The following is a 25187-nucleotide window of genomic DNA, read 5'->3' as shown; positions in this document are numbered from 1 at the left end:
AGTGGGCATTGCTTTAATCAAGAAAGCAATCAGATCAAATTATCATATACAAGCAGTCTATATCGCACGATTCATTACGTATTTGTTGAAATTACACCTAACGGTTGAAATGGAAAGTACATAAAAAATCTTATCACGTGGTATATTCCACCCTAGAACCCCTACACATTTATTTTATTCTACCAGTCAAGGATGTCGAATGAACAGAAGTTCAATATTGTCGTGCAAGGTCTGATGTATCATCACTTATTGAAACTCAACAAACATATCAATTGCGGTGGGCCACCGAACGATTTTCATCTAATACTCTCTTGTACGCCATTCAAGAATCTTCATACAAAGAAAGGAAGCATCAATAAGAGACTGTGCAAATTCGTCGCAACAAAGTGCAAGTTGTTGAAGCAATACAAACACGGCGACAACATATCACCTGCATTAATCAACGCTGGATTCAAGCGCCCAATAATCAGAATAAATTACTTGATGTCTTCGGAATTCATCAATCAAGACAACAAACGAAAACTTCGGAGTTTGGAATAGAATTGTAATTTATCGAAATAAACAAGTGTGTAATTGAAATAATAATTGTATTCTTTGTCATCATTGTAATGTATTCTACACAGCGCAACGAAAACAGCTTATGACCACGTTGAAGATTGCCAAGGAGACACTACGTACAAGGATCTTCGCATGGAATCAGCGCTGGCAATCAAAGAGATTTTTACACGACCACACTCTATACAACACCGACACCCGAAGGAAAGAATTGTAGAAAAATCAATAATAGAAATTTAGAGGCATGTTACATCAATATTTGTTTATAAAGAGGATCACTAATATTTTACGAAAGCAAAGCACTTAATTGCATTTAGCTCTTAACAAAGCATTTAATCGAGTGTATTGATGTTTTCTATATACTCTATAACGTAATGTGAATTCTCCACGACGTGGATAGTAAGAGTTACGAATATTTTCGAACAAAATTTACTTAAAACTCGGAAGGGTCACTCGGGTGACCCTTTCTCCGAGTTTTAAGTAAATTCACATTACGTTATAGAGTATATAGAAAACATCAATACACTCGATTAAATTATTTGTCATCGCAAAAGAGTTCTTAAAACCTTCGCGTATCAAAGTGAGCCAGCTAAAGCTGTGAAATTACGCTTTCTACAACTCAGTTCGTAAATTGCGGTAGCAGTTCAAATTTTAATTAAACACTTACTGATAGTCTTCACTGCTCCGGAATGTGATCTGATAAATTTTATCAATTAATGTACAAACAAATATCTTGTATACAATGTGTGACTATATAGACAGCTTTTTAATCTACATCTTTAAAAAAATTGTAAGAAAGAGTGTACAGTTTTGACTTTGAAAATTTAAACACGAACCTTTGGTGTTGAAGATTACGTTTTGATTCATTATGAGCTAAAATCTTCTAAAATTAATGTATGTCCTTCCATTTGTAGTGCCTCATATGCCGTGACATAATGATAAGACTCGTAGTTTTTCAGTATGGCTAATTAAAAACCTCGGGTACATTCTGTGAATTGAAGCTATGTTTATGTGTGCTGCTTTGGTTAAGTTTGCAAAAGGAATATTTACTTATTATAATTACATATCTTATGCATAGTGCTCATCTTCATTGGTTAAACATTTCTGATGACAGTTGTGTGATTCGATTCTCCCAAAATCTTATTGGAATTGTGTGCCGCATGTTATGATGATTACAATTGTAGACTCCACCTTCGCGTCATTTGATAATAGATTCCTTTCAATATAGTATTGTCAACTGTCCAATAGTTTGAGAAAATATATACACTGTGCAATTTAATTCGTAAAATAAGCTTTCGTAAAATATTAGTGATCCTCTTTGTAAACAAATATTGATGTAACATGCCTCTAAATTTTTATTATTGATTTTTCTACAATTCTTTCCTTCGGGTGTCGGTGTTGTATAGAGTGTGGTCGTGTAAAAATCTCTTTGATTGCCAGCGCTGATTCCATGCGAAGATCCTTGTACGTAGTGTCTCCTTGGCAATCTTCAACGTGGTCATAAGCTGTTTTCGTTGCGCTGTGTAGAATACATTACAATGATGACAAAGAATACAATTATTATTTCAATTACACACTTGTTTATTTCGATAAATTACAATTCTATTCCAAACTCCGAAGTTTTCGTTTGTTGTCTTGATTGATGAATTCCGAAGACATCAAGTAATTTATTCTGATTATTGGGCGCTTGAATTAATTTTGAATTAATTTTGATTAATTTGAATTAATTAATTGGGCGTTGATTAATGCAGGTGATATGTTGTCGCCGTGTTTGTATTGCTTCAACAACTTGCACTTTGTTGCGACGAATTTGCACAGTCTCTTATTGATGCTTCCTTTCTTTGTATGAAGATTCTTGAATGGCGTACAAGAGAGTATTAGATGAAAATCGTCCGGTGGCCCACCGCAATTGATATGTTTGTTGAGTTTCAATAAGTGATGATACATCAGACCTTGCACGACAATATTGAACTTCTGTTCATTCGACATCCTTGACTGGTAGAATAAAATAAATGTATAGAGGTTCTAGGGTGGAATATACCACGTGTTAAGATTTTTTATGTACTTTCCATTTCAACCGTTAGGTGTAATTTCAACAAATCCGTAATGAATCGTGCGATATAGACTGCTTGTATATGATAATTTGATCTGATTGCTTTCTTGATTAATGCAATGCCCATTGCAATGATTACAATTACGTTTGGTCTAGTGTATTTCAATTCTTCGTTAGCAAACCTCAAAAACTCCACCATCAATCCAAGCGGTCCTTCCGATGTTGACGTGCAAATATTTTTATAACTATTGTAGATTCGACATACAAGTTCTCGCATCTTGAATTCCATAATTTGCACCATATCTCCGAATACGACCATGTCTAGGACGTATTGAAATGCAGCGATAAATGAATCGTTTCGCGGCTCCTCCTTTTCGAAGCAGCTTTTTATCAGGTCCTCCCATGACGTATGGTAACGAGTACAAAATCCGTCCATCTCTTCAATGTATAGCCATTGTCTGTTCTGTTTTGTAGTGCGCCTCGACATTTAATTAAAAATTTATTATCGCGTTTAGAATGTTCCACCTGCCGTGAGAATGATGAAATTCAATTTACAAAAAGATGTGATGTGTAAGGAAAAAATGTTTGCTTTCAATGATTCTATCTACAAGACAGCGCTAGAGCCCATCCTTCCCTAACTTGACTTGCTGGAGTCGGTTTATGGCTTTGTATACCAAGACCGTTGTTGGATTCCCCTACTCCCTGCGGGCGTAACCTTAACGAAAGTATACGGGAACTCTCTCACTTTGTTTCCACTAGTTGGGCCCCGAATGAAAAAGACATGTTTCCGTGATGTATATTTGCGCTGCGTAGTTACAAAAAATGTTTGCCTAAATTAATTACTGCTTTCGACTTTGTTTCAATGATCACTCGATTGATATTAATAAAAATATTCTACTAGTTGGGAATGTATTCTTAGCAGTGTGCGTTGATTTTCGTTGTAGCAAACACAATAATTTACATTTCAGATGAGTTGATTGTGGCTTCTGCGTGTAGAAATTACTGTTGCAAAGTTATCATAAAAAATATGTAATTAAATTTGTTTCTCGTTTTCGAATGAGTATTGTTTCTATCACATAGTAAACTTAACTTTCTCTCGATTGATATTTTGCTTCCACTAGTGGGTCCCGAAATGAAAAAGACGTGTTTCTGTGATGTATATTTGCGCCGCGTGGTTGCGAAAAATGTTTGCCTAAATTAATTACTGCTTTTGACTTTGTTTCAGATGATCACTCGATTGATATTAATAAAAATATTCTACTAGATTGGAATGTTGTGTACGTTGATTTCCGCTTTAGCAAACACAATAATTTGCAATTCATACGAGTTGTTTGTGGCTTCTGCGTGTATTGCAAAGTTATCATTAAAAATTATGTAATTAAATTTGTTTCTCGTTTTCGAATTAGTATTGTTTCTATCACTGAATAAACTTGACTTTCACTCGATTGATATTTTGTAAGTTGAGAATAATGATTGCCTAATAGTTGTGTCTGATCTGAAATACATTAAATGCAACGTTTCTCGTTGAGTATTGTTTGCGCCGATAATATTTTCTCGTTTGCTTAGAAAGTCTATTCTTAGATTTTTTTTGTGTTCTATTGTTTTTGATAGAGTTCTTATTGTGTTCTTGAGAGTTGAATAATTCCAATGTCTATTTGCGATCAATAAAAAATTCGTCTCTGTACACCGATCCTAAGAATATTTCCTTTGGAGAAAATAATTTGAAAAAGAGAGAGGATTTCCCCAACCCCACAGATTGACAACAGGTTCCACACTTTGGGCTGTATAGATGGAGAGAGTGACCCCACCGGGCTGCATAGATGGAAAGAGTGACCCCGCCGGGCTCCAGTCTGGTTGTACAGTGGAAAGCTTAGTTGTGCTGCTTGTTTTGGCTCTGTCAAGGTAATGTTTATAGTGCCTGAGTAGGATGAAAATTCTATATTGTTAGCTCGCATGGTTGATTTTATGATAGTTCAAAACATATATTATTTCAAATTGTAATGTTTGATAGTTTGTTTCGTTATTATTTTCCGGTGTGTTGTTTACATGTTGGCAGATGCATCGTTCAAAGCGTTTCTCTGCTATTCATCCGTGCATGTTTATCGTTTTGATTGATTCTTTTTCCATTATTTTCCTGCATGTGTCTGTTGTTTACCGTTGGTAGATGCACCGTTTAGAGTGTTTCTCTGCTATTCATCCGTGCATGTTTCTTGTTTTGTTAGATTGTTCTTCAACTATTTATCCTTTGTGTACCTCTTGTTTACGTGTTGGATTTTGGCTCTCTTTAGCTGTTGATCTTGTTTCAGTAATATTTTCCTGTCTGTTGTTTACACGTTGGCAGATGCGCCATTTAGATTGTTTCAAAGTGTTTCTCTGCCATTCATCCGTGCATGTTGATCGTTTTGATAGATTCTTTTTCATTTATTTTCCTGGATGTGTCTGTTGTTTATGTGATGTGTTTTGGTTCTCTATTAGCTGTTGATCGTTTTTCTCATTATTTCCGTATGTCTATGCTGTTTACTTAATAAGAAATTGATTAATTGTGTAATGTTGGAATAATCTTCCCTATTGCGCTCGAAAATGTTCATAACTGTCAGGTGTACGCCTCCCGTCTTCAACAAATCAGGGCAGATATTATTAGAGCTGATTGTTGGCTAGGAGCGTGCTATGTGTTGATGTTCATTTTTTAATATATTTTCTGTGTTGAATTCATAAAACAAAGTAAGGTTTGTAGTGTCTCTTAGAATGAAAATTGTATGGGGAAGTCACGAGGATGATTTTATGATAGTCAAAATGATAGATTATTCTCCTCCTCTGTTGTTTTGATTAACCAATGTATTGTTATAGATTTTATTTCCTCTCGTGTTCGTGTCTCATGGTCTTCCAGGTTCTCTGCTGTTCACATACATATATCGGCACTTGTAATTAAAGCTCCAGTATGGTGGTCACGTATAATAATGTTAGACTTTTTGTAATAAAACTTTTAATTTTGATTGTAATCATATTGATTAAAAATATATTCTTTGATTAAATGTGTCATAATGGAATACTAGCTGTTGCGCAAGTTACATATCAGAACATTGTAATTTGTCAAAAGATTCGATAAATCCGGATTTAAAAGCGGATTTGATTTAGGTCCGGAAAAACAAATCCGGATTTAAAAGGATTTGAGTTAATGTGTCAAAATTAAATCCGGACTTGACCTGGATTTGATTTACTACCTTCAGAAAAAATGCGGATTTGATTTAAATCCGAATTGAGCGGTCAAATCCGCAGCACTGGTGGGAACATGAAAATCGTATGCTCTGATGGGGCGGCATAAATGTGGCTCTACTTCCACGACGTCGCGTCGCGAAGTGAGATTTGGCTGTTGTAGTTTTCTCGTTTTTGTGCAACATGAGTGATAAGAAAGGTGGTGCATCGAAACTTGCGTCTACAAGTCAACTTCGTCGGGTGTTGCTTATTTTCGTTTCCCGAAAGATGAAAAGCGTCACCGTGAGTGAGAGGCAGTGCTCCGAGAGACTGGAATGAGTGGAATGATTCGGCCCAGAGTATAATATGTTCAGACCATTTAGAACCAATTTAGAGGATTTTCAACATCAGAGCACGTCTGATGCATGAGCTAGGAGTGTCCGAAGAATGAAAAGCGTTACCGAGCTACGGTGTTCCTGCGCTCTTCTCGGGCGCTATACCAACTCAACGTGGCGTGGACCCGAAAAGAGGACTGAAAGAGGTACGAATACACAAGGTGGTGCTTACACTACCTCCTTTAATAATCGACACAAGTGTGGAAGAGCTAAGAATGCAGTATACTTTGTAGATGAGGCTCTGAAGCAAGACTCGTGATACGCGTCGAATACCCGTGAAACATGGACGTTGCTATCGGCGCCCACCCGAAGAACCTTAAAGGAGCTCTGACCAGTGATTTTGGAGCCGTTTTCGCGATTGAAATCGATGGAAGGCATCAAGAAGCAGCTTCTCCACCAATTTGCGTGCTTTCAAGCAGAGCAGTTTTTCTAAAATCGAATTTCCAAAATCCTGCGTCAATCCCGTTCAGCACGCCAAGCGTCAAACCGAAGAAGCGCCCGCGCATAAATTAAAACATATGCAAGTGACGTGTGCCGTGACGTCGAGCCGTACCCAACCACAGTCTGGGAATGCGTAGGTGTGGTTGTGACATCAGCATGAACTTGTAACCCATTATTTGTACAAAATGATCCTTGTACGTGAATTTCTAAATGTTAAAATGTGCCGGAATAAAAAGTATACCCAGTATCTCACATCTTTGTCGTGCGTTGTAATTACTTCGACCCGCGCTAATCCGATTAGCGCGCGACGGAGAAGATTATTGCACTACTTAGAAGATTATTACGCTACTTTCGGAAACCGCGGTGCTTTGTTTTGGAGTTTGTGTCTGCAGTTTCTTGCGTTTCTCATACGTGATCGTTAGTGATCATACGTGATACGAAAAGTGATCGTGCTGTGAACGCTCACTGTTCGCCGAATATGCCTGGTTACGGATGTCTGGTTGAAGGGTGTCCGAATGCGGCGTACTCATCGGATATTCGGTTTCATGGTTTACCAAGTGACGACCAGCGGCGGCGGCAGCAATGGCTTGCGACAGTCCCGTCACGACTCTGGCAAGGTAGAAAGCTGGAGAACATTCGGTTCTGCGAACGGCATTTCTCACCTTCCGACTACGTGACGCACCCCTCTGTGTCACGACGACTCGGACTGCAGCGACAGATGTACCGCCTGGAGAAGACGGCAGTTCCTTCTTTGAATCTAGCTGCAGCTGCAGAGGTTAGTGTTTCGCCTGATGCTGTTGTGTCTCATCAGCACAGTATGGACATTTCGCGAACTATTGTTCGTCAGTCTCGTTCACTTCGAACAGCGAATCATCGGACGTAGAGCAGATCATATGAAAGGAATCATAAAGTATAGTTCTCCGTGTTATAAACACGCAATTTATAGACGACGGAGGTTTCGGTTTTTAGGCTAATACAGATGAACACTTCCAATGAGGTCATGCTGTTCTTCTAACAATATTTTAGGTGGAACTACAAACTGGTTATGTTTCCCCTAGGGTGAACAACGTGGAAAATGTAGCACATAAGCTCTTATTTGTCAGATGAAGAATTAGGTAAAGACCCTTGTCGTCCTTTTTGTTCACGGTTCTCAATAATCAGGCTGATTGTCACATGGAAGTCGAAGACTCCCAAGTTGACTGGCCGAAAGTGGTCACATCTCGTGAGTCTCATCAGGTACGCATAAAATGCACTGAAGTGATGCGACAAAACAAGCAATGCTTGTAATAAAGTGTCTGCTCTGTATGTCTAGATTACTACGACTAGCCAAGCTGCCTCATTAGTGGAACTTTCCCACCTGGACCGTCCTGTTGGACATGAGGTATGCAACACATATCCTTTCACATTGTGCACTTGAATACGTAACATTTGTGATGATGGAACGTTTGCCTTCTGCCCACAGGAAACTGCAGGCGATGCAAGTCCTTCTGACCTAGAGATAGACCACTACGATCTGACAATCCCACTTGAGCATGAGGTCTATGACAATTTGCGAAACTTTGTGTTTGTGATACATGTGGCTGGCATATGTCTGCACATGGCCCAATATTGCTGGAGTATCTCCCCCTCTCGAGGGAGAAAATAAACTATGGAAGGATAAGTGCATGACAGTAAGCAAGAGGGTGGGAGCTGAAGTCGAGGGGAAAGTGACAGGCAGAGCAAGGAAGATGGCTGAAACAAAGACAGGGGTAGTCCACACATAAAAAACTTCTTCCATTTGAGAGTCAGACCAGTTTCACGTGGGTACCCCTTTGGTTATTATATCATATGTGTTCTTGTGCATCCCATTACAGGAAGTGGTACCTGCCAGCCGTGACCTCCCATGCTACTCAGAAGCTCCATCTCCAACTAAGGTAAACGAGCTACAGCAACAGACTCTTTTTCTTCATTGGGCACTAATTTCAACCTCCAAACAGCACTGGGCAACGGCAGCACTAGAGGTCCCGGCTGATCCCTCTGCGCGTATACTTGAGGGAACTGAGGTAATAATACTGAGAGTGATCACAGGCAAAATATGTGACAAACAATTTCTTTCTTTTGTTATCCTCTTGTGCTTCACTGTACCATTTTACAAATCACAGCTGACATAAATGGAATAAGCATAAGTATACCACAACTTTATTGTCATTTCATTTTTACTTCACTGTGTGGACTTACAATTGTAGCAGTCGTTTATCACATGCACAGATAGTCTGGAGTGCTTTTCAATGTATACACACTAGACACAAAATTCTGCAACATTTCTAGTACCAAAAGTGCCTCGGATCATGTGGTGCTTGTTGTACAAGACGGAAGGGAACAACAGTAGCTACACAGACAACAGCATCGGACTTCAGATCTGCTGGCTTCGTCAGCACCTGTGAGTGTATAACATATTTACTATTTCACCAACAAATAACAATGACAATCACCACTGTAAGCTTCACTGTACGATCTTTTGTGCAGCCACCCAATACAACATGGAGCTGGAGCGGTTGGTAGCTCTAATGTCGACCGCTGTGCAAACGGATGACGCCACTCCTGCCATGACAGCCCCTCTGACATCATCACCAGTGCGTCCACCTCCACAAGAGCTCCCACCATGCCCAGGGTCTCCGATCCTGCATTCTTCACCAGCTGAGGCAGGTGGCAGTGAAGATGAGGTCGATGAAGGAGACCGGACATATTACCCTTCAATGGATGGGAGCACCTTAGAGTACGATGTGAGCAGCAGATTATGCTGTCCCTCTCTGACGTTTAATTTTTGCATAGCAGTGAATGTCACTATCCATTTCCTGCCATGTTATGACCATGCTATTTCCTGTGTGACGGATGTGCAATGTTACCTCATTGCAGGGAGACACAAAGCGAGACAAAGCTCTACGAGGAGTCAAAATACATTGTTTTCGAGAGCTGCCTCACCCAGCTGTTCAAGACATGCCGGGAGTGCTCCCAGCCCTGCAGATGCTCCTTTACGACCAGTGGAACACTGGTGACAGTGCTGGGTCACACCTTCAGCTGGGTCACCTGGGTCACACCTTTCAGTGGACGAGCCAGCCACACATAGGCAAAGAGGCAGCAGGGAATGCCTTGCTTTCTGCTGCACTTCTGTATAGCGGCTCGAGCCCCACCTGCACTTTACGCATGCTGAGGCAAATGCGTGTCCAGGTGCTCACAGATCGCCAGTATTACCGGTATCAGGGTGCATACCTATTCCCTACGGTCAATAAGGTATGAATAATTGGCATAAAAAGCATGCAAGCATTTTTGTTGTTCATCATACGAGGGTGACACAGATGAAAATGATGAAAGTGAACTTCCAAAAATGACAGTCGTCACGAATCTTGGTAACGATGTAGCCTTATCTTCAAAAAGTGATCACTATATAGGTGGTTGGAACGCTATGCCACGGATCTGCAATCATTTCGAGATGGCTTTTTCTTTTGACTCACCCTCGAAGAAACCAAACATCCAACGCAAATACACGTCAGTAAATAACACAGAAGTAAAAACTAATTTTGGTAGAAATAGGACTTCGCGGCTTCCACAATAAGCCACCACAGCAGACCATGCTCAAGGTGATGGGAGAAAAAGCTTAGGCACCTGTCACCTGGGTATGTCTGACTTATATACTCCCATGTATTTTCACCAGTTATCTTAGGTGTAAGCTGCAGGAGTGGCATTTCTAGTACACGGAGTGCAAAGCGCTGTTAATCCTATTTTGCAGTGACAGTAGTGCATACATTTCTTGTCTTCCAGAAGTGTTTTCAAATTTTAGTTGCCCTGAAATCTGCAGCTGTATCTGAACTAAAATTTTACCATTTCGACGTGACAATTTTTAACCATAACACATAATACTGTTGTAACATATATACCGTAACACATAACATATAATTGTGTTGCTCATAACTGTGGTGCAATAGAAAGTCGCACAAACGCAACTTACTTTGTGTGTCGCAAATTTTTCCAAAGTAGGGTGTTTGCGTGTGGTGGTACAGGACAGTACCCATTAACGAAAGTGCAATGCATTTCTGCCGCAGGTATACAAACAACGATAGGGGCTCCTCGAGGACCTGGGCAGCGACCCCACTTCTCTTGCCTCAGATGGCAGGTGTGACTCGCCTGGCCACAGCGCAAAGTTCCTCACTTACAGCTTCTACTCTGATAGGCTAAACAAAATTATACACTTTGAGCAAGTTCAGGTGAAGGAGGTATGTCCCGTATCATCTTTTCGACAAAGCACATTGCTTGAATTTTTGAGATAGCATAGCTTTGGAAGATTGAAAGGGCAAGCAGGCTTCATAACACATTATTCATCATCCAGAAGTATAAAGCCACCAACATATTACCAAGTGACTGGTCAGGATAGTTACTGTGCCAAAGTACAATTCAATGCAATGAATTTGATGCCTCCACTAAGTTCCCACGATTATTGCTGGTGTTGGACCCGCACTATTGTTAACAGTTAGAGTAAAAAATTGTGGTAGGAATAGACTATTTCATGTGAAAAGCTCCTGATATCCTTGATTGCAGTCTACGGAAGTGCAGGCTAGCAGCCATATGGAGAAGGAGGGTCTTGTGCGAGGACTGAAGTTTATGGAGGACAACCATGTCCATGTGGCCTCTCTCACGACAGACCGGCACCCGGCCACAAAAAAGTACATGCGCTCCGTCAAGCCAGGCATCAAACACTATTTCGACGTGTGGCATGTGTCGAAAGGTAGGGACAATATGAAGAACACTGTATTACTTGGTCATTATGGTCATATTATTACTTGGCGTTTATGAATGTGTAAGGCCCTTCTTTTTCTGCTGCGACAAACCTTGACCTTGAGTTCCTTAGCAGGACTCCATAAATACTGCAATTTTCTGCGGCAAAAGCAAAAATAAGTGATTGTCCAAAATGCCTTATGGTTTTGCAATAATAGCACTGTGCTTGCAAATATCAGTTCATCTGGACAGAGGAAACATACAGCTGGTTCCTTTCCGCTCCTAATACCCAGATGGTGCTCCTGCTGTTTCGGATGTACGAGCAGGATGAGCACTGGTACACGTCACGCAAGGACCCAGCAGTTTAAATTCATGCTTCATGACTCCTAAACAAGTATAAATTACCAAAATTATTTTTAAAAATGAAGCCATTGGATGCAAAGGTATAACTAGAACAGTTGGAAGCGATTCTATAAAGAAGACTTCCTACAGCTCCTATGTGCACGAGGTGAAGCATGCTTTAGCAACTACTATCGGGAACGGATTCCAGTAATGTTCAAGAAAACCCAATCAATTCAGGAAGACCGCATCCAGTTCTCTGCTGTGTGAACTAAAATATAAACTTATAATGACTAGAAATGTTATAATGTGCTAAAATTGAGCCCATTTCTCATTACCATACCAAGAATTGTGCAATCACACAAAATTCCACCACGCTGTACCTCACATACTGTGGCAGACCCACAATTCCACAAATTTTTATGAAAAAATGAAGGCTTTATAATGGGTAAGGCCCAAAGTTTACTGCGATTCCGATTGCTGAGTACGGCTTGCCTCTGCCCCCCCCCCCCCACACACACGGAAAAAATCATGGTGGCGCCCCTGTGTAATAGCAAACATTATTTAAATGCCTGCATCAGACCCAGTTTCACCGGCTTTGTCATTTACAGCCATGCATGAACATTAAAATTTTCCTTGTTTGTTGGAAGAAGGGAAGACTGTATGCAATCTCTCCAACCCTACTACATTTTTACCATCATTTTAAACATCTTTTAATGTTTTTTTTTTCAGTTTATCTAAACATATTTTTAACGTCTGTAAAGTGGGCTTCCACCCCTGCAGACAAGCGTTGGGGGAAGCGCACTTTACGAAGCTGCTTGGAGCTTGTCAGGTCATTATACTTTGTGTGCAACAGCCAAGCTGTAATCGTTTTGCCTTTTCCTTTTCATTTTTTCTCTAAATTTTAGTGCATGGTGCTTGGTAGACAGTCATGATGCACAAATTGAAACTTCCTAGTCCTCATGAAATGCATAAGCAGTTCCTTAATAAGAACTGTTCCTTTCTCATCCTGCCCTATCAGAAGTAGCACCATCTAGGCAACAGCTGTAAGTTTCCTCTGTACAGAACAACTCATGGCTACCAAACCATAAGAAATGCCTGGACAGGCACACATTCTTGCTGTTGCTACCGAAAACGGCACAATTTGAAAACCCGTGCCGCACAATGTAAGACTAGCTGCAGCAGAAAACCACGAGCCTCATTAATGGGTCATGTCTGGCCACTGCTGAATTGCTTGCTAAGCTCAAGATGACAAGCACTTGCTATCATACTAATTGTGACATGGTGGTATGAAGTGGTCTTAAGCAGACCTTTGTGTGTCCCCCTTCCCAAATGCAGCATCAAATGCAGGTCCCTTTTTTATGGGGGATTGCATATTCACATTTCAGTACTTGAGCTACACCAGTGGCTCCTAAACACGGCAGCTGTCTCACACATATTACGCCCAATCCAAACTGAAAAGCAATTAATCCGCAAGCCTAACCTGAGCATTTCAATGAGACACCCTTTCCCAGTGAGGTGCTGTCTTATTTCCTAGCAGGTACAGTTTAAATTTCTTCATATTTCTGTATTTTGCACTCATGTCTGACTACAGGCATAAAGAAGAAGCTCCCAGCCTCCAGCAACACTGTAGCCACAAGGGACCTCAAACAGTGGATACCAGCCACGACCAACCATATATATTGGTGCGCTGCTGTGAGTGGTGGTGACGGTGACTTGCAGGCTGCCATGTGGAAGAGCTCCGTAAAAAACGTGGCTAACATCCATGAGGGTCACGACCCCAGTTACCCACGTTGTCTACACAAGCCCAACCAGGAGTCAGCCTGGCTTCAGCCTGGTACTGTACACATTATAAGACTTGTCATTCGTGGTTCCCTGTCAATAGAATTATTTCCATTCTTTTTTTTTCTCGGAGGGGGAGGAATTGGCATATGACGCAAGCTGCTACAATAAAGGATGAAACTTACACCCTCATTAACTCAAACCTCCCCAGTATCCACCACTGTTTGCTTGTTTACAGCTGTAATTTGAGTCATTGAATGAATTTTACAACAGAGTAAATATACACCATGAAAATCATGGTGTATACTGAAAAGGAGTGAAACATTGAGTCCAAGTAGTAAATTTGTGTCTCTAACCCTCGTGGACTTGTGCTTCTTGCAGGATCTGCAGCACATGCAAAGTTCAAGGCCATTGTTACTGCTCCGCTCCTGCTGAAAGATATACCCCAACTGTCCCCTGCCACGCAGACATATGGCCTTGAAAGTTTCCATAGCGTGCTCAACAACTTCGCACCAAAGTCAACGGCATTTTCCCCTGAAGGAATGTTGGAGCGGTACGTATTAACGCATTATTTGTTCACTGGGTCTTAAATAGGCAATGCTCATTGCAAAAACAAGCTTATGACTAGCAACATAGATGTAATTTTTCCCTGCTGCCATAGTGGCTGCAGGGAAAAATTACATCTTATGTTGGTAGTCATTTTGGGGATACACAAAGGTTTCTCAGTGTTGATCAAAGTACAGTAGACTTGAGTTAATTCAAACAAAATCCAAAATTTTGTTTGGCCTAGTATGTCTTTAGTACATTTCGTATCCGCTTCATTCGGACCGTGCCTTCGGTTAATTCGCAGTTTGTGTCCTCTAAGGCAGGTGACACCGAAGACCACTGCTCTGCCGAATCGAAATCGAATAGAGATATTCGGATTTTCGAATAATTTTCGAATATTTCTGCAGTTGTTCTGCCTGTAAAGTAGGCTTCACCTAATGCAGGTGACTTGCGGGAAGCCAACCTTAGAGGCGCACTTTGGATGCACTGATTAAGTAAAAGTGGTGATAATTTTACGCTTGCATAATTGTTTTGTTCAGCAACAACAACAACAAAAAAGAGATCTGTTTACCAGCGCAAAAATTCAAATATAAAAAAGTGGCGAGAGATGCAGTAATTTCATAAACAGAGGTCACTGTTCACAATTACATTCAAAGTTGCTACGGCAGACAGAGGCTTCACAATACGCAAAACAAATGAGAGAAGCAGGGAAGCAGTGCATTAGTTATTATCATATTTTGCACCTAAATGCTTATAGATGCACTTTGTGAAGAGATACTATACTTTGTGTGATTTGTATCAGTGACTGGCAGCACAAAGGATGGTACAGCTTGGGACAAAAGTTTACGGAACACGGCACTGACATATTTGTTCATCGGAGCGGTCCCCTGTTAGCTCTTCAGAACAGATCGAATAAGAAACAGGTGACCGGCTATTGTATCCATCTCTCAGTATGTTTGTCTGCTCCTGTTTGCTGCTAAGGTGTCGCACCAATGGAGAAATGCGACACCTCGGTGTTCCGTAAACTTTTGTCCCAAGCTGTACGAATATACCGCGTGTCCGACGAAATTCTCTGCAGCCCATTGTATGGATAAATCGATAAACGGAAAACTGAGGCGCTGTTAGTTGTACTTGACTCAGAAACAGGTTCTACACGACGAGTAGAACCTGTTTCTAACTCAAGTACCACAGTGGTCGCCTCTGTTTTTCGTTTATCGATCTACGCGTACAATGGGCTGTGGAGATTTTCGTCGGACATGCGGTATATATCTTGGTGGATTTCTGATAATTCAAACTTCTGATAATTCAGGCAAAAAAGTTCTGGTCCCCTCAAGTTTGAATTAACGACAGTCTACTGTAGTTGTCTTCATGTGCCTATCCAATATAAAAATATCTTGTTAACTGTGAATAAAACTTTCTGCGTCAGAACGTCCCTCGCCATTCTCCACTTCAATGAAAATTCCTGCCGGAAACAAGCACAGACTGCTGAAGAGCGTTGGAAACTCAAGGTGCCAAAAGGCAGGGGAGGGCACATCATTGCATGCCCAGTGAAGGAGGATGCAACATTCAGTGAGTATGCGAAGCCCAAGGCACTAGCAGCTCCCTGGTGTGTTCTGTAGAACAGCAACTCACTTGTGAACATGTGGAATTTTGTGCTTATTCGCAGGTTATGTTGACATCCTCCTCGACGAGACACTTCTAAGATGCTCCTCCCTACCTTCATTTAAAGCAGCACTTGAGGAAGCAACCCCACTTGCCACCCCACCAATGACCTCTGACACCTACCCACGACAACTCCGGGAGGACATCATTGAGGCCCGCAAGAGCAGATTCTTGCAGCATCCCCAGTGATGGCTTGGCCAACAGATATGAGCTGGCACTGGCAGCACCTCATGGCATGACTACGTCTGTTTTTTTTTTCTTCTTTACTTCACTGTTAGATGCTGCGAAGCAACTATGGTCATGAACGGCAGATAGATAGGGACAGGTGGACAGCCAGCAGCAGAAGGGAAGGGAGTAGGGAAATAGAGGGAAGGATAAAATGTATCATAATTTGATGAAGTTATTGCTAGATGCCGTGTTCATCGGCATTACAGGAGTACAGAGGGCCATCCAAAAAAATTTCAGATTAAGACATCTCATGAAAGTGTGTGTGTCATTATACCGAAAAGCGCGAAATGATTTGATGTGTGCAATTTGTTTCCCAGAAAAAAACTCACATAAACATAGCTCCGCGCGTTCAACCTTAACTCGCCACTCCAGTTATAACGAGGATGAGGAGGTATGATGCTACGTCAGCGATGACGGTATAAGGAGAACTCGTTCTGGTTCGCCAGTGGGGGTCAGCGCCTTGTCCCTTTGCCGCCGTAAACCTGTTTTGACAGTCCTACCGGAGAATTGGGGATAGAAGGAGCGGCCGAAGCATTACCGACCAAGGAGAAAGGCTTTATCAGAACCCCGATGGTGGTGGTGGTGAAAGGGCTCGCCGTTGTCGGCCTCACAGATTCCCGGGTTCGAATCCCGGTGCCGGCTGTGCTATCAGAACCCCGAACAGCCGAGTAGCAGACATTTCTCTAGGCCAATCAGCGAGCGTTCTCCTTATAGCGTCAGCGCCAGGTTCCAGGCAGATCACAGGCTGGTACTGCTCTTCGCCACCGTTGCGCATGGTCGCTTTTTGCGGTGTATTTTAAATTCAATTTCTGTGATAATTATGAATCTGTGGTGTAAATTACTTCGCATGGTGCATCTTACTGGCCTACTTAACAGTTTTATAGGAAGAAAACTGGGTGTTAAAATGACTTCTGTGCTAGTTTAATGGATGGTTCAATGGGCATGCAAACATACATAGGAATTCCTCAATATATGTGCTCAAAATGCACTTTAGAATCACAAGTCACTGTGCTGAGTCTGCGGAAAATTCTTTCTGCAGAGTCAATCCTTTTTCAAAGTTTAATCGTTCACTCAAAATTTTACCAAGGTCTCTTAGCAGCACAAAAACTGGAAAAATTAATCTCCTGAAGCTCTAATAACATACTGATCAAAGTAATTGGTGAAAAGTAATGTAGTTACTCAGTATGTACAAGCCTGGCACGTAATAATTTTGCACACTCATTACGTTTCCTTGTAGTATTTTTGTGAAATCTGCCACATATGATGTCACAATAGTGGTGGCAAAGATGATGGACTACACTTTTGTTGTTACATGCGAGAAGGCAGCTGTACTTTGTAATCACTAATACTTCATTTTGTATAAAATTCTTGTGGATATTTGGACATGCAGTCTGATGCACCTGCGTTCATTTTGTGCATTTCCTGTAATGTGCTATTACAATACACTATGGCCATGGAGTTAGGTGTTATGTGACACGAAGTTTGTGGCACAAACCATATTTGGCCCTTTTTTCTCACCATCATAAAATGAAAAATTACGTTCTGAGTTGCCTTGCTTTGTTGTACTTGTTACCTGCCTCAACAAATAGGTGATGAGCCAGTTGAGAGGTTTTGCATGTTTGAATGTATTAAGTCTGCTTTATGTCTCATTTTTCACATTAGTCGGGCATACACGTGGGCAAAGGTAGATAATGAAGAAACAAGCTAGCGTAATAAGCAAGCAGTACTCCACAATTTACCTTGTATGTCAATCCACATCTTGCGTGAACGAGCATGACATGGAGCTGTGGGCATAGAAGTGCTTCTTCAGGCTGGAGAAGGCCTACTTATTAACGAGCAAGTCCTTGATGCTCTGCATGAGCGTTCTAACGTCAAATACTGCATCACTGCACCCAGTCACACCTACACACGGTTGCACTCTGCATTTCATTCAAAGGAACCTTTTATTTTTGTCACTGTTGTCCCATAACCGCAGTCTGGCAAAGCACTGCAATCAGCCACATCTGTAATCAGTTGCGTGCCCATGGAAGATGCACCAACAACGTGGATTGAAGCATCTGAGTGTTGTAGAGTCTTCATGTTGTACTTTTATTATGCTCACTGCCTCGCCAGAGATTGAGTAGATTGGGGACACACGTCTTGGCCACACATCCGAGAGCAGTGTTGAGGATATGAATCTGCACATTTGACTGAAGTCCTAACTTTAAAATTGCGGCTTCCGAGTTCATTTAGCAAATGAAAGCTCTCAACATGGTCTCGCTCACTACTGCTCTCCTGCCATTGGGTTCCATCAATTTTTAACAATATTTTGTGGCTTTACATCGCATGACAACCATGATCATGAGCTTCACGACAGTGGTCTACCAGTGGATAATTTCGCCCTCGTGCCAGTTCTTAACATGCGAACAGACCTTCGCAGACTGCGTTCTGTAAAATTATAATAATTTGGGTTTCACGCCACGGCACAACTATGACTATCAGTGACGCCATAGCACGTCTGTGAATTAATTTTGCCCACCTGAGGTTTCCTTTATTATAGCGTGTGTGTGTATGCACACTGGAAACAGCATTTAGCATCCCTCCTGGACACGTCATGTGTAAAGAACCCCTACCAGCCACCGAATTGCTAGCCTCCTCGACAAGGTTCAAACCTCGGGCGGGATGGCATTCTGTTATCAACATTCCGCGCCTAAGCCATCCGTACCCTCCTGGTAGCTAAAATAATAATAATTCGGGGTTTACGTCACGAGACAACTATGATCATGAGCGACGCCACAGTGGTCATGCAGTCTGTGGATTAATTTTGCCCACGTCAGGGTTCTTTAACGCGCGTGAAATCTCACACACGGCTTAACGTCCCTTCCAGCGTAAGCAATCCGTACTCTCCACCGAATTGCTAGTAGCTAAAATAATTGTCATTACAATTTTAAATCCAGCCCCGATTTCATTTTGCTCTACCTTCATTCCTGTTGAGATTTGAGTCCAATTTGTACCAGTCCAATCCCGAACACTGCTTTACGAGCACACTGCAAACAGTTCTTGCCATGACTGCAGCACACTTGTAGGAGTCCATCATCCAGTGTCATCACTTGGTGGTCTCGCTCCAGTTTTAGTGCCTGGTTGGGAGCATACTGTCAGGAATTAGTAGCGTGACACCGGCTAATTTTTTGTGCAATGCTGCACTTACTGTAAAACCCTTTATTTCCGCGCGCCGTTAATTTTCGCTAATTTCGCAAATTGAAGAACTTCGCGAAAATTTTAATGTACACATGATACACAGTGAAAAATACGAAATTCGCGAAATTCAGCGGTCGTGAAACTACCCCAATGCCCCATTCGCGAAAAATAAGGGGCGCGAAATTTAAGGGTTTTACAGTACATCACGTTACAAACATCAACAATGCCTTTGATAGCTGCTATTACTGCCCTGTACCCAGCAGGGTACACTAGTTAGACAAGAAACTGTACCGACATACACACCTTGCTTAGTACAGGTTGGGACAAAAGTTTACGGAACACGCGAGCGACGTATTTTTTCGTCGGTACGACACCCTAGCGGCTGGCGGAAGCGGGTGAGTTCACTGCTTCGGAGGGGTGCAAGCGTGCGATGCCAGAGACACAGCGGTAGTTATGGTATCGCCTGGTTGTTTGGGAAGTGGAAGCTACCGCTGTGTGTCGCTAACAGCGTACCCTTCCACCCCTCCGAAACAGTGAACTCACCCGCTTCCTGCAGCCGCTAGGGTGTCGCACCGAAAAAAAAGTACGCCGCTCGCGTGTTCCGTAAACGTTTGTCCCAACCTGTACCTTGCATATCTGAAGCCTGTCATTGACTCTGATGGAAAGGCTTCGCGAATGTTGTTCACAGCACAAGCTGGAATCACCATGCGCTTGTTTTTTCCAAGCTTGTGCCACACCCACCTCGCGAACTGGCGGTATGCTGTGTAGCGGTATCTCCTGCAATAATACACAGAATGAGAAAAGAAATGTAATGCCACCTTGGTATTGGACACATCATAACCAGAAACAAACGTGGTCGTAAAGTTGGAATCATGCTTACTTGTGAATATGTGCGCTCATCGGTTCCCGCTGGCCCCGAAGTTCAAAGTACGCCACCTTAAGTACGGTTTGGTTGAGGCATAACAATTTGAAATCTTCGAGCTCCGTGATACACGAGAAGCTCAGTGGTTCAGCGGTGCCCTGGAGCTCCTTACAGCAGAGGCACTCTTCTTCAGTGGGCATGGCGACGCATGACCCACAACGGCACCTGTAACCGAGAGGTGCTTAGAGAATCCGTCGCGGTACGAATCATCCGTTTCTTGCGCTATATGATAATGAATCGCCAGCCATTATTTACCAATCTGTGGAATTCAGGCGGCTGCTGCTCCCGCACGCTGCCGCGTCATCATGCTCGTCCCGTTGAGCTCGCGGAGCCGGCGACGTTTCGAAGGCGAGGCTTCCAAATTCCGCCTCCCGTAACAAAATTTGTCTTTCCTTCGAAGATAGGTTGTCGAGAAGATCGCTCCCTTCGGCAGCCATTTTGTCAGAGTAACAAACACAACAAACACGAACGGGTGCGAGAGTAATTTTCCCTGCGTTGGGTTCGCTGTGACGAGAGTGCAGTCAAGTACGTCTCGAGTCACACCATGGAAGCCTGCATGGAAGAACAGCAGGCTAGAGATCTGCCGAGTTGAGGGGGAAAACCGGAACCAATTTTCAGAGCCGTGGTTTTAATTGTTTTCTTCACCGTTGACTCATGGCACCTCGCGTAGTTCATGAGGACTGTATGTACTTCAATAATAACAAAAGACCCAAGGTAAGGCGTTGTGACTGGTCAGGGACCCTTTAAAGCATACAGCGTCGTAATGGCTTGAACCCGTGATGGAACACTGCTCCCAAACCGCTATGACCGGCCGCGACACACGCGCACTTCAGCTGCTTCTGCGTACCCGATGACGTCAAGCGCCTCAGGGGCTTCGCAAGTCAAGGTCAAATCTTGGGCTTCGTGAGGGCGTTCAGGGAACGGGAAATTTTGGCCGCCTCCTCCCCCGACTGTGGTTTCGATTTAGATTAACCGACATTTTCGCACAACATATCGTGCAGGAGGGAAACCAAGCCTATAGCCGGTATTTGGGGGCCAATATGTACCAAACGAGTCGTGCACCAATTTTTTCAAAGATCGTTCCGAAGTATCGCTTTAAGTTTTCTGCTAAGAGAATTGTGAGAATTGTGTACACAGCTTGTAGGAGTTACCGTTCTTGACACGTCAGGGCTACCGTGTCGGTCATGGCGAATTCTATTTGGGAGAGCAATTTTTGCCCCGCGCCGGCTGGGGTTTGAGTGGGGCGCGGTCATACTGGTTTGCTTCGTGCTTTGCAAGGTGTGTCACGCGCTCTGCTAGCGCGTGCCTTCTTGGGTTTGTTCTGGCCAAGTAGGATTCAGCACACTGTTTTGGAATTGCACCAAGGAGTCCTGCATTCTTGCTACGTGGCATGAACTGTGTACATAGACTTAAAGCTCAGCTACGCAGATGTTCGAGCTTTGCAGAATGGAACGATACTCATACGACGTGATCATCAGGGAACGCTGATTGTGTGTCTAAAGTAGTTACCCGAAACTTTTCGCGCTTTCTTCTTTTCTTTAGAAAAGTGAATTTTTGGTTTTAGTGACACTCTGAGTTGCGGCCCGTAAACCCTGTGTCGACGTCGCACTCGAGGTCGGGGACGTTTCGGCTGGGCATGACATTTGGCTTTTGACATTTGGCAGACATTTGGCGGTCTGCTGCGCTTCTGCGTAGATTGAGATGGAAGTAGTAATATAACTGTGATGCGCTATTAGTGAGCAATTATATTTATGTGACTTCACTGAACCAACAAGGAACGTGAGTTTTTCCTCATTCGGCTGCAAAACATTTGCTAGGCCTGTCCACAGGAGGCTTCCCGGTGCGTTTGTCTTCCGTGTTGCGTACAGAAAATGCGTGAGTTCTTCGGCTGCAAGAACAATTCAGCGTGCAGTTCCAATGTTCGACCTTCGAAAGCAGCGATTTACTTCGGTCATCTACCCCTGAGTGTTACGGACACGACACGCAACTCGAAGAGCAATTTGGAGTTTTCACACAAAGCTGAAGACATCTCAACAATATCTGCAGCTGGAGATGCAGAGGCAGCACAAGACAGCGGATGGAGGTAAGTCGCGGAATGTTCCTTTTGATAAGTCATGCGGTGCGAATGACATCACATTGAAAAGAAGATATGTGTCAGACGTTCAGCCCCAGCGGGTTTGTTTTGTTTTCAGCACCAATTTGGAATGTGCCTCATTTGTTTAATGATTGCGCAGGCATCCTGGCGCCGCAGGAAAATTTGCACTCCACGTCCCAACTTTCACCTTTCAGTGACACCTGCAACCGGCACTGCGACATTTCATTTTCTAATGAATCGGGTGGGTTGCATCACTTCTGTTGTACTTTCTATTTGTATACCCTTGCTTGCTAGGGTAAGGTGGGGCAAGATGAGACGCGGGACAAGAAGCAATATTTCTTGCTCAACGCCGCATGTCTCGGAGACGCGTTGCTCCATCTGCGTTGAAACTTTACTTATAGCTCTACATGTCCGCTTTATTACACGTGAGAACAGTCCGGATTGGTTTATGCAGTTGAAGAGATAAAAAATCGCGTGGAATGTAAAGACCTGCCAAAAAAGCGCGATTTCCTTTAGACATTTCTGTTGTGATCTGTGCAGCAGCCTGTCGCAGGCTTATTCTGTCAGTTCACATCCTCTTTCTATGATTCCATTTCTATTCTGCAAGGTATGGTCGCTCTTGGTTATCCGATGTTGAACAGAAAAATTAATGCATCCGATGATACGCACGGGGCAAGACACGACAATTTAAAGTAATTTAAATTTAATGCAAATTCGAAACGGATATTAGGAGGCTTCATGCTTGTTACTCAGCGATTTCTTTTTTGCATATGGCATAGGATTTTCTAGCAAATTGTCCTGTTTCCAAGGATATTTCCAGCAAAGCAGAAGTGCACGCGAAAGCGGGCGACCAGCGACACATCAGACTGGCTGTGCCTTGTTTGCAAAGAACGATGAAGCAAAATAGTATCAGGTTCTGTGTGGTTTTATTGCACACCGCGTAAGCGGTGGGCTCAGGGGGGTTTTCCTCAGACGCTTTCAGACATATGTCGGCACAGTTCCCTTAGAAGTCGGCCCAGGACGCACATTCCCCCAGGGCGTCAGTCGTGACGTTGCCCACATACGTGAGGCCGACAACGGCCACCACCACTCAGGGGGGTTGTTTAAGGGCCCACGGGCGTCTGCTTGGATTGCAAAAACTAATTTGTATAGTTCATTACCGCGGCGTGTCTCATCTTGCCACGAGGGTTGGGGCAAGATGAGACAATCTGCATTTTTGGATTTCTTGTTCTGTGCTTATTTTAGACCGGCTACGTCCGTTCTGCATTTGCAGATCAGAAGCTCTAGACCCCTGAGAAAGTGTCTATGGCTATTTTTTTTAAACATGAAAAATAAAAATTTCATGTTCAATTGCAAATTTCTGTCTCATCTTACCCCACCTTACCCTATAGTTTAGAGCAACCGCGCCTGAAGTGTTTGTGTGTATCAAATGAAGTGTCCTTACTCCATTGCTTTCACAGTGGACATTTAAGCAGCAACATGTGAACGGCAGCACATTGTTTGTTTTGTTTTGAATAAGGTAGAAATTTCCATCTTCGTTCAGCTGTTGTATTTTGGTCACAAATAAGGTGTTCTTCCTGGACCTTCAGGGGTTACATTCAAGCAGCGTCATGTGTTCAACAGCACATTCTTTTTCTCAGTTTTGCGTAATGGAAATCTAAATCCTCCAGCTGATGTGGTTTGGTCACAAATGAGTTGTTGTTCCTGCAGAGGCTTGAATTCTGGTGCATTCAAGTGCAGAATATGTTGTATGCTAGCGTTGGCACGATCTGCAGCAGTATATGTTAATTACCAAAAGACGAGCTAACATTTACGTTCTTACTTCCAGATAAACTTGTCATGCAGGTGCCCTCCTTCTTGGTATGTTTAGTTCAAGCTTGTGGTGCCGAAACAATCCACTTGATGCATTATTTTTTAATCGGCAACGGTATTACACACACTGCATGTCTAAGGTACATGTACAACTGATAACCATTATTATCATGTCCAAAAGGGCCAATGAACAGGCGAGCTGGTACATGATTACAACATGGAACCCGAAACGCAGATATTTTATAGTCTTGTTTTTCCTCGGTGTCTCGGATTTCATGTTGTTATTTTCACGTGCAACTCATTTTGCCCGTGCTGGGCAGCATGGGTAAACACAGATACTATTGTTTTCGATCCCAGGACATGTGCCATAAGTGCTGTGCAGCAATACTACATCATTTGATCTAATAGTTGCTCATGTTCGGACAACTATTAAACAGCATGATGTAGTTTTGCTGTGTGGCATTTATGGCCCTTGTCCTGGGATCGAAAACAATGGTATCTGTTTTCGCCACAACTAGTAAAGTACAGTACACAATTAGAAATAATGTGTCATGTAATACAGCAGTATGGCAAATGGCAGTTTGACAGACTGTGGGAGACCGTCATTATAAAGGGGAATTTTTTTTAGAGTATTGGCTTCGCCACTAAACGCACTGCACGCCCACCACAGCTCACAATGATTACGTTCTGAATACTAATTTGCTCAAAAACGGAGTGCATGCCTTCGTTGTACTAACTTCCCTCCATGCAAAATCGTACAAAAATGTTTTAATTCAATCGGGAAGGAGAGGGTATCATTCTGGACTCTGGTTGTCCTACATTATGTTGTGCGTGAAAGTCATTTTGAAGAACGTACGTGGTACAACACTGTATTCCCACATTCTCGGCAGCGTCGACTAATAACCACAATAGAGACTATATTTATTGCAGCATATATTTGTGGCATGGGAAAATGTCTGGAGATGTACCTGTCTCAACATAGATAGGTACCAAAAACAGAGTTTTTTCTTGTGTGTACGTACGACGGTGGATAAAATATAAACGAGACTTTTGGTGTAGAGCGCGTTCTATCAATTGGCGCGCGCTGCCGCTTGTGCACGTGTTGCTAGAAAGGTGGGGCAGTAGTTACGTGAGAAGTCGACCGGTCTCGTTACATTTCCTCAGTACTCCGTCATACGATGTCGGAGAAAGAGGTACACCCGTCGATCGCGCAAGTATTTATTATAAAGTTTCTTGCTC

General features: G+C 42.7%; 1 protein-coding gene and 1 long non-coding RNA gene across 2 annotated transcripts in view; both read left to right on the top strand.

The window, feature by feature from the left end:
• LOC135393178 (uncharacterized) overlaps window positions 1–25187 on the top strand; it is a 282577-nt gene that overhangs the window by 109212 nt on the left and 148178 nt on the right. The window lies entirely within an intron of this gene.
• Window positions 13523–15563, top strand: LOC135393177 (uncharacterized). Its single transcript, XR_010422512.1, has 3 exons — window positions 13523–13561; window positions 13888–14059; window positions 15479–15563. It is a non-coding gene; the product is annotated as an uncharacterized LOC135393177 (long non-coding RNA).

The sequence above is a fragment of the Ornithodoros turicata genome, chromosome 4 (genome assembly GCF_037126465.1).
Source record: "Ornithodoros turicata isolate Travis chromosome 4, ASM3712646v1, whole genome shotgun sequence".
NCBI classification, from domain to species: Eukaryota; Metazoa; Arthropoda; class Arachnida; order Ixodida; family Argasidae; genus Ornithodoros; species Ornithodoros turicata.
This window is presented reverse-complemented; position numbering and strand designations above follow the sequence as displayed.